Source organism: Passer domesticus, chromosome Z (genome assembly GCF_036417665.1).
Source record: "Passer domesticus isolate bPasDom1 chromosome Z, bPasDom1.hap1, whole genome shotgun sequence".
NCBI lineage: Eukaryota > Metazoa > Chordata > Aves > Passeriformes > Passeridae > Passer > Passer domesticus.
This window is the reverse complement of record NC_087512.1, coordinates 56,460,472-56,474,794: the sequence shown is the minus strand read 5'-3', so window position 1 is coordinate 56,474,794 and position 14,323 is coordinate 56,460,472. Positions and strand designations below refer to the sequence as shown.

The 14,323-nt window shown below is 37.4% G+C and overlaps 1 protein-coding gene across 11 annotated transcripts in view; it reads left to right on the top strand.

Annotated features, from left to right (window-relative positions):
• PAM (peptidylglycine alpha-amidating monooxygenase) overlaps window positions 1-14,323 on the top strand; it is a 118,661-nt gene that overhangs the window by 34,686 nt on the left and 69,652 nt on the right. The window contains exon 1 of one of the 11 annotated variants that reach the window (XM_064404922.1): window positions 3,742-3,881. The exons of the other annotated variants lie outside the window; for them this stretch is intronic. The gene's annotated coding sequence lies outside the window, so the exon portion shown is untranslated. Of the gene's footprint in view, window positions 1-3,741; window positions 3,882-14,323 lie in introns of those variants that run through there. 11 annotated transcript variants of the gene reach the window in all.

Here is a 14,323-nt window from a genome sequence, read left to right as displayed (position 1 = left end):
TAATGAAAGATTATATAGAATTGCCTGTTTTGAGAAAGGCATGGATATGAAAATTTGAATATATGGGGAAAGCAACAGATTGTAGAATAAATTCTAAATTTACTAGAAAGTGCTTGTTGCATCCTCTGTCTTTGTCTTCCCCTTTAAAAACCTTAATGCTAATTTCATATAAAGTATTAAAGTATTCTAAAACTGTTTGACAACAAATTTGAAATGGCTCAGTGACTAGCTATGAGGTTTTGTGTTCTTGTGTGGTGAGCGTGTGACGAGGAAATGAAAATCACCTTCCGTCTATGTTAAAAACACATTAAGAATTCATGCAATTAAACAGTGTTAGGTTTTTTTTTTCTGTACCACTTTTATGCTTCCTCGCACAGCCATTCTCCTTCACTTCTGTAAAGTTGATCTGTGTATGGAGCTGTCTCCTTATTTGAGTGCCTTTAAAAGGATCATGGAGCCAGAGTGAGGAATAAAGGAGTCTGTGGTGTTTCTGAGCCATCTTGTAATACTGATACTGATGCCTGCTGCTTCAAAGTTACTTCTTTCTGCTTGTTCCATATAGTTTGCTATCCTTCATTAGGTTCCCTGTAGGAAACAAAAGCTGTGTGACACATAATGGGATTTTGTTGATTTATTTTGTACAGTTATAGTACTAATAGAGCCTTTATGATTGAAATCCCATGCAACTACAGTGCAATTGTGCAGCTCAGACTCCTGGCCTCCCGGCACAGCTTGTCTTGTGGTGTTTGGGGAATTTGTGTGCCTGCTGCTGTGCAGTAACACAAAAAACTTTCAATCCCGTTGCTTCAGGTTGCTTATGTAGAGGAGGCAAGCATGCATACAGCCCTAAACTGGGAGTTAAACTTCTAGGTGTGCTCTGATGGCTCTCTACTGTCGCTACAGGACACAAGACAACACGACGCAGACACGCTGCTGCTCTCAGGCAGGGAAAAGAGAGAGTTTATTTTCTGACTCCTACATTTATAGATTTCCAAAGGTGACAGAGGATTGGAGGGTGAAGGTGCCACCTCTCCAGGGACACTGGACAAACCAACAGTCCATCAAATTTCTCCTCCTCCATAAAAGAATGCAAACAATAAGTTGTTTACAGAAAAGTGTGTGAGAAAGTTTTATACAAGAATGCAAACATCAGAAGGCTTCAGAAAATCTTAAAAAAACAGGGCGACACTCTACGACTACCTGAAAACAGGTTATAATCAGGTGCCTCCCAAGTAACAAGTGATAGGACAAGAGGAAATTATCTAATGAAGGGTGTAGTTACTTTCTGTATCACGTGGTAGATGTGGAATCTTTACCCGTGATAGGCATTTCTTCCTTGAAGGCTTTAGCTAGAAATGGCATTTATTAATTGTATTCCTGGTATTTGTTTTCCTCACAAGCACTGTGACTTAAAGTAAATCATTACATAGTCATACAAAGGTGATTGTAAAAATGTGTTATCAGAAGAGTCTGGAAGTGCTTACTTGGCTGATATGAGTAGCTGTTAGAGTAATCCAGCTTTGAGGAGAGAAAATTGACATTGAGTTTTCAAGCCTTATTTTCAGAAGAATATATATACCTAAAATCCATACTCTTATTTTAGAGTATTTTAACAAACTGTTGGCTAACACTTTGCAATGTGTGTCCTAATCATTGGATACAAAGTGCAGTTTAGACCATGGTGTTTCAGTGGTGAAGTTTTTCCCCACCATATCCCAGTTTCCTCTCTAGTAACCCCTTGAGTATCTCTGGCACACATTTGTATTTCATCATCACAGAGCAATTCTGACTTTCTTTTTCTTATCTTAAAAGATCCAAATTTAAGTTTGCTGTGGCATTAGTGAGTCCTTTATTCAGTAGACAACAATGCTGACCCTCAATTGCCATATTGTTGTGCCTGCCACTCTCTTCAGCAGGCATGTTGCCAGCAAGCACTGGCACGTCTATGGAATGCCATACCAGATTGTGTCTTGATACAAAGATAGATGTCCCTACAAAAATTTTTGCTGAGCAAAAAGGCAATCTGAAAGGCAATCTTAAAGCTAGGTTTCTCATCTGGATTTTTGTGACAGTAAGTTTTTATGGCTTTTGCTTAAAAACTAGCGGAAATTATTCTGTTTATGATGCAATTTATAAAATGTAACAGCTTTACAGAGGCTACCCAAACCCCACCAAAACTGTGCTTCAGTAACAAACATATTGATATTATTCCTTCCTGCTGCTAAAGTCTGTTTCAAAAGTTGGACATCTACTTCTGGAGGATAAAAGAAGACAGAAATCCAAGTCTGAGTCATTGAGGCTGTCACGTTTGGTAAGAGCAAACAGCCATGTTTGGAAAAGAGCTGCATATCACCAGACCTTACAGCCCTGTCTTGGGGAAGGGTTTGAAGGTACCTCTTGAGTAGAAAAAGGGAAGGGAAGCATGGGATGTGATTTGGACCTGAGAAGAAGACAAATCTCTTCTTGCTGTTGTGGAGGTTCTGTTACCAAGTAGTATCAACTACTTCCACTAACACTTAAAATGTCTTGATTGTAGCTGAAAAATGCTGTGACAGTTATACTGTTTCATGCAGAATTACTGTAATTCTTTATCATTTGGTCACCTGTCTTCCATCTTTGACTTTAGCCTTGATCTTCACCTTGATATGCCATGTTCTTTAGTAGCTTGATTTCAAGCCTGAATTGCTGGAAGGCAGCTTGGGTGAAAATGATGGATTTATGGTGTATTTGTGGAACTTACATCCTTAATTTGAGAGTTAGGGCAGGTAAGCTCCAAGGTGGGTTTGGAGTATGTATTATGTTTCCTGTCAAGGGATTATACCCTAATGCTTTCATACACACTTAAGAGTATCAGAATTGGAACTGATGTGTAACACTAAACTCTTTCTCCCCTTTCCATTATGGTTGGATTTTTTAGATCCCTTTTGTTGTAGTACTACCTTATTTTTATTTTACATTGATTTGTATTGTTAGCTAGTGAAATAACCTGTCTTATACTAAACTGTCAATGTAGTTCATTGGAAATAAAGTGTTTCCCCACTTGAGATCATAATAGAGTTAAAAACTTCCAACTATTCTCAACAACAGAAGTAGGTACTGACTTTGTGATAGTGTGTTTAGTCTGCTGATAGCTGATCTACTTCTTTATTATCTTAAACTGGGCAAATTTTGTTGTACAAATTTCTTGTCCTATTTTACACCAAAATGCATTTAAAAGTCTGCTTTCTTTCTGTATTTTATCAATGGTTAAGGAGGACTTATTAGGTGACAATGAAACATTTTTGATTTTTAGTGCTGACCTGAAAAAATATTTCTCTTTGGAGTTTTTTTTTTTTTTTACTTTAGTCTCAGATGTCTTCCTGAGTACTTTAACTACTGCATCTCTGGAAATGGTTGGTGTTGGGGCCTCAGGCTGAATAATTTACTTATGACTAAAAATTTGTCTGAAACAGAAAGTACCATAAGCTATGTAATGTTTTATATAGCACTTCAAATTGAGCATTTTGGAAAATGCTGTACTGATCTTTCTTTTCTTGCAAAAATGCATGACTTTGACCCAGAAAGAAGAAAACTCAGGAAAACAAAATAGCGTATTTATAATTTACAGTGTAATAGATATATTAAAAAATTGTGTTCAAAGTATTGCATGAAAAAGTCCTATACAAAATATTGTCTGCTATTTCTATGTGGTGTGACTTCTGTATTTTCTCTCCTCAGCCCACACCCCTCACTTCCTGATAACTTTCACCTTATGTCAGAAAAATCAGTTCTGTTGAGTGGGGAACTGGAAATGGGGGATTTGGGCCTTCTTGCTAAAGAAACCGATGGTGTGATTAGGAGGAGCTAAAATGCTACTTTGACAAGTTGTTGCATGCAAGTAGGTGAGTGGGTGTTGTATTTGGAAAAGCTTCTCATAAGCACTGTAATACATAATATTTAAATCAACTGTTCTTACATTATCAAAAAATTTGTTGGTATACCCTTAATAAGCATTGGTGTGTTAATTAGTCTTCTGTAGAAGAAGTAAACACTTCTTTTTTTGTTTTGTTCCCTGTTTTAGCTGGGAATTAATGTACTGGCTGAGTACTAACAAGCTTTTTGTTACTACTTACAGAATTTGTTGGAATATCAAAATATTGTGACACAGGGTACAATAAATGTTTTTTAAAATCTGGGACTCAATGGGTTTTTGTTTTCATCATTGTTGTTCTTGCAAAAGTCAGAGAATATCAGGTTGGAAGGGGAGCTTAAGGGTCATTTCATCCAGCCTTCCTGGTAAAAACATGGTCCAGTCAAGATCACCAGCACCTTGTCCAGAGGGATCTTAAAAGAGTCAAACATTGGGAAATCCACCACATCTGAGGGGTGATTATTTCAAGGGCTGATTGTTCTCATTATGACAAATGTTCCTTTGCTGTCCAATGGAATCTTCCCAGGACTAATTTATACCCATTACCGCTTGTATTTTCCTTGTTAAAGAGGAGTCCCCTTCTTTGTAGCCCCTAATGATAAGAATTCCTGGGAACATTCTTTTCTCAAGGCTGAACAAGCCTGGTCCCTGTTAGTCAACCCTGGTCCTTGTGGTTGCTTTCCAGGGCTGTTCTAATCCCCTGCAGATACCTTTGCGCTTCCCCTGGCCCCCTGCTTGCCCCACCATGCTGGGTGAGCTTTGTGCCAAGTGTTCTGAGGGTTTCCCTTCGTCCAGTTCCAGCAAAAGTCAATGTTTGAAGCAACACCTTTTTCTCTTTCTCTGTGGGATGTTGGTTTGTGGTTTTTCTGTATTGTTATTGTTAAGTAAGTAGTTGAATATTGTTAAGCAAGCTAGCAGAAAAATTGGTAAAAGGTCCTGTAAGTATAAGTTTCTCTCTTTGCTACTTGTATTCTATATTCCGCTATTGATAAGGGACATTCATTTATGCCCAGTTACAAGCTAATAGAGGTGGAATATAGAGAATAAAGAGAGGTGGAATAGACAAATGAGAGTGCATCACAAAAATTCACTGCAGCTCTAAGCTGCTTTGTTTAGGTTGCTTTTAGCTCTGTTCCATAACATGTAATCTCTAAATAGAATAAATAGGGGTAATGTGGTAGAGTTTTTGAGCTGGCCTGTGGTTAAAATTATCTTTGAAAGGTTTCTTCCTGTGATATTCAGTTTTTTGCTGTTGTCTATGAAACTGTCCCATCCCCTCCTCCAGTAGTGGATTGATTGCCAATAAATTCTGTATTTCCAAATACTTCCTGGCTCACTTTTTCATAGGAGGTATTACTTAACAAACACTTACTAGAGAAGTGTACTGCCATGCTGGTGTGCACAAGGTGCTTAATGAAAGAGAAGTCACCAAGGAAAACAATGGTTTTAGTTGCTGCCTTTTCAGCTAATCAAAATAATCACTTGACAGATGGAATAGCACAGGAAAGAGATTGCATTCTGAACCAAAAGGCGTAAAATAATTACCTAATATTTTTTAAATTTTCCAAATTAAAAAAAAAAAAAGAGAAAGCATCTACCTACATTGTTGTGTGCGGGAGCTAACTCACTTGCAACACCAATGTAGAGTCTGTAATAGTGGTCATATGCAATAAGACAAATACTGAGTCCAAGAACTGAGTCTTTTGCCAGCTGGGATTAAACCACAACAATATGAAGAGATTTTATTATAGCTCTTGAATTATCTTCTATTTCCTTCCCTACAGTGGAATTCAAGAGTCCAGCCATGAGTAGAATTCACAAGTACTCAGATTAGGAAAAATAAACTTTTTTTTTTTTTTTTCTGTTTGCTATTGGAGGTTTCTGGTATATCTTAAATTTAGTTTTAATCTTCAATGGTTATACAATCAAAGCTACAAAATCCAGATTGGGTTCTAGCATGTTCCAGTTTCTCTTGCCAGGTATCTACCAATGTCAGCAAGGCAAGCTCTTTAGTAAAATGCAGAGCTTAAATTTTTTTGCTTTCTGATATATAGGGTGAGAAATCATTAAACCAGACTACTTAGGTTCTGTTCAAACTGTGTATTGCAGAAATGCTTTTCATCTGAATTAATTCCAACAAATTAGCTAAGTCTTAAGATTCTTCTTTAACCTGAAATCATGGTTGTTATGCAGGAGTCAGAAAACATAAAGCTTGAGGATTTTGTAGAGTGGTATAGGAAGGACATAAATATGATGATTTATCTTATACCTACATCTGTCAGAGCTTTGTGGAAAACAGTAATAAATCAGTATCAAGCAAAGACATTGCTTCCTATATTATGATTTTTACCCATTCTGTGCAAGATTCTGCTCATAAACTAAAAAGAGCCTTACTGGACACAAACAATGGGAAAAAGTGGGTGAAGTGTACTGGTCTTCTAAGAATGAGAACAGATGATCTTGCAAATCTTTCTGATCTGAGCTGGCAGCCTCATACAAGATGCATGATTTTTATGTAGCTTTAAATTATATTATAAACATCAAAGCCAAATCAGGCTGACATGAAATCTGGCTCTACCCAGTTCTGAGGAGCGTTTGTCTACAGCAAAACTTCTAAAAACTTTCTTGAAACTTCTTATTTCATTGTTTTTATTGGTGGACTGAACTTGATTGTGTGTATATATATAAAAACTGAATTGTAAGTATGTGAAATCTAGTTAGTTTTTAACATTGTTGAATGAGAATTGCATTCCTGTGTGTGGGTGATGTGGTTTTGGTCTTCCCATTTGCTGCAGTTCTTCACTCTCAAAGGTGTGCCGCTGTCTGTGTGCAGTTGTCTGTCACAGAAAATGATCTTGTTTCTTAACATTTACGCATTGATTTGAAAAAAATCCTAATTTTTTGTGGTTCATAGTTAAAGTGTATAAATGTGTGTCCACCAACAGATTTGTCATAATTTTTTTATTTTATTTTGGAAAATAGTGCTATTTTGAAGTTTGAATTACTTTATTGCAGAAATCTGCCACAGTTTTTCTGTCTAATAGGTGTCGGATCTTTAAAAGCTAAGGTATATCTTTAATTTTTGGCATTTGTGAGGACCTCCTCTTGTAGCATGGAAGATTTCCTTCAGTAGTGTCCTCTCTTTTTTCCTTTTATGTTCAAAGGTATCTGATTTCTCTTCCTTTTATTCAAGGATAAGTCTGCTTTTAATCTGAGCTGTGAGTAATGCTGGCAGTAATGTATTTCCTTTAGCTAAGACAATTTGAAATCAAGACAACTTGAAATTTCTGAAATTACTAACACACCCTGGGAGAGAGAAAATATATATGACTGATGGCTCTTGACAATTTTTTTTTGTAATACCAGGCATGATTTTCAGAATGAGTAAAGCCCAGTGTTACTGAGAAACAGGAGTGACCAATATGTCAGTGAGCTTTTAAAATTGCACTTGCCATTGCTCTCACATGTGAAAACTAATTGTGTAAATGGTTTTATCGTTTTAATAGTGGTTTTTATGCTGAGGGAGAAGGAGCTATAGATTTTACCTACATTTTCCTGTCTCTCGTGCATATTTTTGACTGAACAATTAAAGGAAGTAAAAGGAATGTGAAGATGTTCTTCCTCGTAAGTCAAACCCTGATGTTGCATGAGACAAAACAGACAGTAGAATTACTGGAAAGTCTTAGATTTAAAGATTTTTATGCACCTGCCATTAAATGAACAGGGGATTAAACATCATTTGAATCGCCTATGTTTTGAAAACAAGTATTTCCGTAAAAATACAATTTAAAACTTTTTTTTTTTAATTCCAGTGTCCAGAAGGAATAAGCTGTCTTGCCCAACCTTGTCTAGTTTCAATTTCATATACCTTTTTTCTACAAATATTATCTTTGTCATAGTAAAACCATTTATTTGGGGATTGAGTCTAAAATTTAGATGTCGGGATGGGTATCCTACTATTTTACATTCATCATCATTTCAGTCCAATTGATGTATAGCTGAATAGCGTTTTCCAGGGAAGAACACTTGATTAACTTTACTCTGGAAATGAACAAGCTTGAGAATCCTTCATGCTCCAAGAACTAGAGTAAAATATATTTCTACAAGGAAATTTTATCAGGAGGTTGGGGTGTAGGTTGTAGAGAGCAGGAAACATATTCACAGTAGTGTAGACACTAATGCTGGTTATTTATTTTCCCCTTCATGGTTATTTCTCTTTTGGCTTGTTTTGTGTTATGGAGACAGCAAATAAACAAAACTAGTTGTGATTTAAGGCTGGTGGGCATGTCAGCAACACATAGATCCTCTCTCCCTGGCCCCCAGTGAGCTGGGCAAGACAGTTGCAAGAAAATGAGAAAGCTCATGAAGCTGGGATGAAGACTGATGAAGACAGCAAAAGCTGCATGCATAAGTAAAGGAGAATAAAGAATTTATATCCTCTATGCCATCAGCAGGTATTCATTGCCTGCAAGAAGTAGGGCTCCTTCACATTTGGTGGTGTCTTAGGAAGACAAGTGCCATCATCACTCCAAATGTCCCTACAGTCCTACTTTATGTGGTATGGAATATCTCTTTGACCAGTTAGGGTCAGCTGTCCTATGTCCCCTCCCAGCCTTCTCACTGATACAGTGGTATTACAAGCAGAGAGGGCCTTGGCTCTGTGCAACCACTGCTCAGCAACAACTAAAACGTCCGTCTGTTTTCAGTGCTGATTTGCTTACAAATCCAAAGCTTATATAAGCTACTTGAAAGAAAAAGTCCAAGCCAAAATCAGTACAAATTACACCCACAAACCCACACTTCATCCCCAGTTCCGTACTGTTCATATCATGCTCAGGTCTCATGTTATGCAATACATCCTTATTATCCTCATCACCTACATACCACTTCCCATCTTTTGATCTATACACAGATCCTTAATGTATGTAAACCCTTGTTAAATGCCCACAGATGTTCACTGAGTTATTTCAGTCCATGACTTGGAGCTTTATCTGGTGTGTTCTGGTGATTGCTCAGGACAGAGAGGTGGTTTGTTGTGGGGAGTTACTGGGCACAAAAGTCAGGTCAGGTCACAGCTGCGCTTGTGCTGCCTTGTGTGAGGCTCATCCGCTGCTGGTTGAGGTAGGTCCTTTTACAGGAATTCCTGTACCATAAAATGCAAATCGTGGATTACAACAATTAAAGGTATTTCCATTAAATCTCCAACCCTCATTTCTTTGGGTCAGACCATAGGATCTAACATCCTCCCCTTGCCTCTGCTCCCGTGTGAGGTCCCGTCTGTGAGGTATGGGATATAATTCTTCAAGAATGGTAACATGTGAGTCCTCTCCTTAGCTACAGTCTTTGCAGATGAGACTTCTCAACTGTGAGCCCCCTGCAGGGCCACTGCTCCTAATGGGTGTCATGAATTGGTGATTTAGATAGCTTAATGAACCACAGTCAAAGGATTTTAGCAAAAGCATTAATTAATAAGATGCTGTAAAACTGTGAAATACAGTTTGGTGCCAGAGTTCATTCTATTATTGTGTGGACCAATCATTTGAACAATGATTCAAAATTGCCAAGCACAAATTAAAGTTACAATTCTACGAAGGCTGTGTGCAATATCAATCACTTTAAAAATACCTACCTTTGGGAAAATGGCCTCTTCACTTCAAGGAACAACCTTGAGAGGCCCCCCAGCTTCAGGGTTAATTACTTCCCTGCTGCCTGGCAAGCAAAACTCAAGGCTTACTTAGGCTGTCATATTCATAGAATAATGTGGTTTGCTCATAACCAAATTGTGTACAATGGGAAAAGTATGCATGAGACTCCTTGTGCCCATAACTTCCTTTGTTCTGTGACAAATGATCCTTGGAAAAGCTACTTGCTATTAATTTTTTAATCACATGACCAATGTTCCAAGCTCATGAGAATGGATGCTCCTTTGTGGGTTTTCAGGGAACAGATAAAACTGGAGTTCTTGGCCCATTGATTTCTCAAATTTTTATCTTCCCTCAAACCTGTACTATTTGGCTAAGGGGACACATGCATCTCTTACAATGGGTACCTGTCTACAGGCCCCATTATCTACCAAGAGGTGGCTCTAGTATGGCATTTCCATAGGCTGAAGCTTCCTTTAGAGCACATTCACCTGCTCCAGTGTAGAGTCCCTTTTCCTGACTTCTGCCATAGTGTTGGATGTTTTGTACATCGCAATAGAGCCTAGTATATTCTTAGCACTTTCTTGTACTGATTTTCATTTCTGGTTTTCTTTCCCTTAGTCTTCCTTGCTGGTGTGCTTAGTTTTTCTTCCAGTTTCTTGTGAACTCTTGTCTTCCCATGTGTAGTGGTGTCTTCTAGCAATGAAGCTTGGGCTCCTTGATTATCCATTTATGTTCTAGTATATGCTATTACTGTACCTATATTTAGGTACTGCATAGAAAAATGTAGTGCTAGTAGAATCACAGCAATTGTGTTGTACTTACCCTTATACTTTAAAAAAATTCCACATAGTATTAATGAAATGCTGTTCTTTTTCATTGTGTTCAGTTATCTTAGTATTAGCATTTTTGTATTTTGTGATACTAAAAATCTGTATCTATAGAGGTGCTAGATTTCTAGCATTATTTTGATGTTTACAGAATTCTTTCTTTTACTCTTATGGATACTAGTTTTGAAAACAATGCGTTTAACTAGTAAAAAGTATCATAAAAAGGCCTATAATAGTTGAGGATTTATTTATCTGCTCTTAGCATGGATCTTATGTTGCTCAATGTTAGCAAATATTAAATGGAATTGGATTCATTGACTTGGTTTTCATCTTCCACTCTCCTCATTTTCGTTTTCCTTAATTGGGAGGTGTTGTTATCTGTGCCAAGATATCTGTGCCTTGTAAAGCAAGGAAAGACTACAACATTACTTTTGTAATGAACTCTAAGAAACTTCTGTTGACTTATTTTCATTAATTGAAATTGCTCATAACTTCTATGAAACTACAATGCTTCAGTTTAACTACGTGACCTAGACTGGATATGTAGGAATATGTTCCATATTTTTACCTGGAATTACTTAAAAGAGGCATACAATTAAAGGGGTTAGGAAAAAGTTCTTAATTTTTCTTATTTCTATTTCTAGTAGTCATATATTTGTTATCTAAAGAAGGCTTATTGAGGCATGATTTTGCAGGGGGTGTGTCTGGAGTTGGGGGCTGTTATGAATAGTATTTGGATTGGCAAGTCATTCCAGCATCCTTCTGAGCAAATAGAAACTGTGGAAGTAGTCACTCCAGCACTCTTATAAGAATGTTGTACTGAACTAGGAATTACCATTTGCAGAACAACAGGCATAAAGGTGCATTACCTTGGCATGTCCAAGGAGAGCTAGAAGCTTGCTAACATTAGCAGTGTTCCTGTCCCTGCTGCTGTTCTGACTCCTAGCTTCACACTGCCGTTTCTTTTTTTTTTCTTTTTCCCGTGCTTAGCTTAATCAAGTACCTTTGGCAACTGCTCCAACTCAGTAATATGATAAAAACATCTAGCCTGTCCCTGCAGTGGGAAGTTCAAGAAACCTTTGGCCTGTGGTGTGACACTTGCCTCTTGTACCACGCAGGGCTAGGAGTTGGACTTGGTGATCATTGTGGGCGCCTTTCCAGCTCAGGATATACTGGTTTTTTATTTATTACCAATTAAACTGAGTAGGATACTGAGAAATAAGAGCACATTTGCAACCAGCTTCCCTCAGCCTCAACTTCACTCTTGATTCCTTTTCGTTTCCTGAGCTGTGCAGGGGAATAGGGAATGGGAGTTGCAGCAGTTTATAATGCTTTCTTCCTGATCCAGAGTGGGTCTCTCCTGTGGGAGACAGTCCTCCATGAACTTTTCCAGCCCAGGTTCTCTTCATAGGTTCAGTTACCTTGAGAACAGGCTGCTCTAGTGTAGATCCCCCATGAGTTGCAGCTCCTGCCAGGAGCCTTCTCCATCATGGACTTTTCAGGAACTGCAGCTTCCTTCAGGGTGTATTCACCTTCTCTGGCATGAGCTCTATGGGCTGCATGTGGTGCCTGGAACACCTCCTTCTCCTCCTTCCTCAATGACTTTGGGGTCTGCAGTGTTGTTTCTCTCAGTTATTGTCACCCCTCTCAGCTGTTGTGCAGTGTTCTTTACCCTTTCCTAAATACCTTATAGCAGAGGCATCACCAGCATGGCCAAGGGGCTCAACTTTTGGCAGCAGCAGGTCCATCTTGGAGCTAACTGGAACTGGCTCTGTCTGACAGCTTCTAGTGTCTCTCAAAGAGCCCTGCAGCTGAGCCCAACCTAATTCAATGTCCTTCTTAGCGAAGGAACATGCAGTGAATTTAATTCATAGTTCATATGTAATGCATAATTGAACTTAAGTACTTGAAATGATCTCTCATCTACTTTATCCTTGTAGGCTAATCCTAACTCTCTAAAACATTTAATATTTTCTGGTTTTGCATAACAAAGGGAAAACAAAGAGCATTTCAATGAACTTTTATTCTTACATTGTGCTACTGCTAGTGGTCTGGATATTAAATGAAAGCAGAGGCATCTTATATGTTTTCCCTTTAAAGCTAGTAATTAATATCATCCAGCTTGTTCAATTTTCATTATATGAAATTAACAGTTTGCTAAGATGTTGTCTTTCTATAAAAAGTTGATCTTTCTTGACAAGAGAATTTTGCCTGTTTTGATACCTGGTCAAAGCAGAAGCATTAGAAGGTGATTTATTGTCAATAAGATGTTTTTCAAATGCTGTTAAAATGCAGAGTGGGAGAACCAACACATGCTGTCTTGAGACTTCTAAAACATATCTGTGACTCCTAAGAGAAGATTAGGAGTGTTTAAAGCAGTTTCAGGCTGTAAAAGTGAATTTCTTCTTGAAGTCTCTGTTTTACTAATGCAAGCACAACTGTATTAATATAAAGAGGAAGGAAATTTTTTATTTGGTGGTTTGCTTATATATTTCTGTTCTGTCAACCAAAGTACAATTCCTTGTTCTTAAACAAGTTTATGTCAAATAGTTTACAGTATGGTGATGGAGAAAATGAGTAAAAAATCTTACCTTGAACACTCTATTATGTTTTGAAAAATCTTGCCTTAGGATTCAGCAATTGATGTGAGTTTGCAGAATTTCCAAGAACAATAATTTTATTTTGGTTTTAAACACACTGGCAAGTGTCTCCAGATTGTGCAATATTAAAATTATTTTTCAGGTATTTCTTTGTCTCACACCTGAGTGTGCATTGTGTTGAGGAGTGGTATCTGTTGTATTTACTTCAGGAATAGGAGGAAAATGTAACTGGGAAAGTAGTCCTAGAACAACTTTACTTCTTGGCAAATAACTAACTCCTAAGAAGAGGCTGTTCAATAAGATCACATAAAATAGTAGTTAAGTATTTTCTGCATCTTTTTTTTTATTACACATTTTCTTCTGTTTCCACAGAGTCATCACACAGTATTAAAAAATTAACAATTCTAGATGTTTGTCTGACATAATCAAATAAAATCTTGATATTTTAAGTTTGTCCGCTCTGTCTGAAATCTGGGAGACACTGAGGGTGACAGCTGGGTGCAGTGGTTGGTGACAGCAATTCTGACTCCTTGAGTTGTGGTTTCTTTTCCACCCTTGGTTTTTCTGTGTTTTCTTATGCATATCCTGATGCTCACCAAAAAAAAAAAAATCAGAGGCCCATTTTAGTTTCTATATATTCTATAAATTTTTGCCCAGTCGCCCTTGGAATAGTATCCTTGCTTTTTCTTTACATAAAGAAATATTTATAAAATAATCTGTTTCTTTCCATCCTTTTGTTTGTGATTTCCATAACTACTATTGCTGTATGAGTTGCCTACTAAATACAATTGAATGATTCCTTTATTAATAGGGTTCCCTAATGGCTTGGGGCCATAGGGCTTATGATTTTCTCTTGTTACAGCACTTAGGAAACTGCATGTTGTGTTGTGAACACATTGATCTCCAAAAGGGAAGAGTGTAAAGAGCTCTTCATCCTCTGTTTCTTTGCTGTATAAAACTTCAATTAATTAAAAAAAAAACAAACAAAAATCTGTTTAGTGGGTAAAACTTGCCCAACTTACTGAATTGACAGAGCTTTTGAAGGGTTTTACTTTATTCTTTTGCTTGGTGCAGATAGTCCGTCTTAAGATAGTAAGTAGAACTTACTTTCCCGGTACGAAACCCATAAAAATGCTTAATGGATCATCAGAATATCTTAAAATAAGCTCAGATTCAGGATTGAACTTTTTCATATGTTGTGTTGCCCTTATAAACAATCCTTTTAAGGAGAGCTTAATATTAATTACCATTTTATTCTTGTTAAACGGGAAAGAAAAAGCTGTTGTCTAATTTTAACATACTTGGAAAGCATTCAAAGAATAAATCCTGTTAGAATGAATC